This window comes from Mirounga angustirostris, unplaced genomic scaffold, assembly GCF_029215605.1.
Source record: "Mirounga angustirostris isolate CCGP_5_RB_7025 unplaced genomic scaffold, mMirAng1.0.hap1 SCAF_13, whole genome shotgun sequence".
Taxonomy (NCBI): domain Eukaryota; kingdom Metazoa; phylum Chordata; class Mammalia; order Carnivora; family Phocidae; genus Mirounga; species Mirounga angustirostris.
Window position 1 is genome coordinate 6560980 of NW_026991721.1, and position 2739 is coordinate 6563718.

Sequence of the window (2739 nt, forward strand, 5' to 3'; positions counted from 1 at the left end):
ATTTCTCTCTTGACCTCACTTCTCCTTCCCCAGCACTGCCCCATTCCTTTGTTCCCCTTTGCAGCAAAACCTCCCGACAGAGTTGACCTGACTTGCCAACATCGATCTCCCCTTCCTGTTCTCTCTTGGATCCGCTCCCATCAGGCTGCCACCCCCTCTGCCCACTGAACCCACTCCTGCATATTCCTCAGCCGCCCATTGCTAACCCAACGTGCTCTGGATTCTCCTACTGGTCTGGCCGCTCCTTCCCCACTCCTTTGCTCGCTCCTCCTCCCCTCCCAGGAGCAGGCCCAGCCTGCGGGCTCTGTGTCCACATTCACGGTCCCGGTGGTCTCATCCAGGTTCATCTTTGAAATACTGTCTGTCTGCAAATGAGTCTCAAAGTTCTCAGTACTCCTGGTCTCTCTCTCTGACTCGGAACTCCATCCCTCTCTCCCAGACATCAAATTTCCGCTCCACTCCTCTGCCGGGATGTCTAATAGGCATCTCAAGGGTACAAGGTCCCAAACTGAGCCCTCCATCTTCCCCACGGCCCTCCCCATCTTAGCCAAGTGCTTATCTATCCTCCCAGCTTCTCGATCCAAACCCTGGACTCCTCTTTCTCTTCTCCGTCGTACGTGGCAGTTAATCCTCCTGTCAAAGTGTATTTAGAATTGGAACACTTCCCCCCACCTGAGCTCACACCACTCTCAATGCTTATCTAAATTTACCAATTGAACCATTTTTAAGTGTACCATTCAGTGGCATTATTATATTTACAAAATGTTGTGCAACCCTCACCACTATCAATCTCCAGAACATTTTTTTATGAAAAAAATGAAACTCGGGGAAGCTGGGTGGCTCAGATGGTTAAGTGTCTGCCTTTGGCTCCTGGGTTCAAGCCCCACGTTGGGCTCCCAGCTCAGCAGGGAGTCTGCTTCTCCCTCTCCCTCTGCCTCTCCCTCTGCTGGTGCTCTCTCTCTCTCTCTCAAATGAATAAATAAAATCTTAAAAAAAAAGATTCACTTTTAAAAAAGTGAAACTCTATACCCATTAAATAATGACTCCCCATCTCCCCAGTCCCTGGCAGTCATCATCCTATTTTCTGTCTATAAGTGGAATCATATAACATTTGTCCTTTTCTGTCTTCTTCCACTTAGTATAAAATCCTCAAGATTCACCCATGTTGCGGCATATGTCAGAGTTCCCTTTTTGAAGCCAAATAATATTCCATGAATGTATTTACCACCTTTGGTTTATCCGTTCATCTGCTGATGGGCATTTGGGTTGTTTCCAGCTTTCAGCTACTGTGAACAGTCCTGCCATGAACGTGGACGTACAGACATCTATTCGGGTGCCTGCTTCCCGTTCTCCCGGGTGGGGACTCTGAAGTGCAAGTGCTGGGTTATAATGGTAATTCTACGTTTACTTTTTTTTTTTTTTAAGATTGTATTTATTTATTTGAGACAGAGAGAATGAGAGACAGAGAGCATGAGAGGGAGGAGGGTCAGAGGGAGAAGCAGACTCCCTGCCGAGCGGGGAGCCCGATGCGGGACTCGATCCAGGGACTCCAGGATCATGACCTGAGCCGAAGGCAGTCGCCCAACCAACTGAGCCACCCAGGCGTCCCTCTACGTTTACTTTTTTGAAGGATCATCATACTCTTTCCCATAGTTGATCCCACCATTTCTCACATTCCCACCAGCAGTGCCCAAGGGTACAAATTTTTCTATATCCTCGCCAACACTTGCTATGTTCTGTTTTTTTGTGTGGTTTTTTTCTTTTTTTTAGTAGATTCTGTTGTTCGTTTAGTTTGTTTTTTGTTGATAGCACCTCCTTGTGGGTGTGACCTGCGGTGGTCTTGAAAACTCAAGCCTGAAGTCCTGCAATGGCCTATGAGGGCTATGGGCCTGGCCCCACTCCCCTGCTTCTCCTGCTTCATCCTCCGTTGCTCACCCCACCCATCCCCCTTTGCTTCTAGCTGTTTTCTGGGATACATCAGACATGGTCTCACCTCTGCCCCAGCCCTTCCCTCTCCCTGGATGCTCAGCCCCCAGATATCTGTGTGGCTCAGTCCTTCACCTTCTTCCAAGGTACTGCTCAAAAAATGTCAACTTTTCAGAGAGCCCACTCGGACCACCCTATTTAGAACCACAACCTGCCCCATAAACACACACTCGACCCCTCTCACTTGGCTTTTTCCCATTGCACTAGTCACTTTCTCACCTTCCCCTTCTGCTATGGGCTGGCATCCCCCACCCCCAGATTCAGACTTGACATTCCAACCCTCAGCACCTCAGAATCTGACTGTATTTGGGAGTAGGGTTCTTAAAGAGGAGATTAAGGTAAAATGAGGTCATCTGTGTGGCCCTAATCAACATGACTGGTGTCTTTATAAGAGGAGATCAGGGGCACCTCGGTGGCTCAGTCAGTTCAATGACTGCCTTCAGCTCAGGTCATGACCCAGGGTCCTGGGATCGAGTTCCGCATCAGGCTTCCTGCTCTGTGGGGAGCCCGCTCTCCTTCTGCCCCTCCCCCTACTCGTTCTCTCAACCTCTCTCTCAAATAAATAAATAAAATCTTAAAAAAAAAAAAAAAAAGAGGAGATCAGGACACAGACACACACAGAGGGAAGCCCGTGTGAGGACATCAGAGGACAGTGGCCACTTACCAGCCAAGGAGAGAGGCCTTAGAAGAAACCAAACCTGCCAATATCTTGGTCTTAGACTTCTGGCCTCCAGATTAGTGAGAAAATAAATT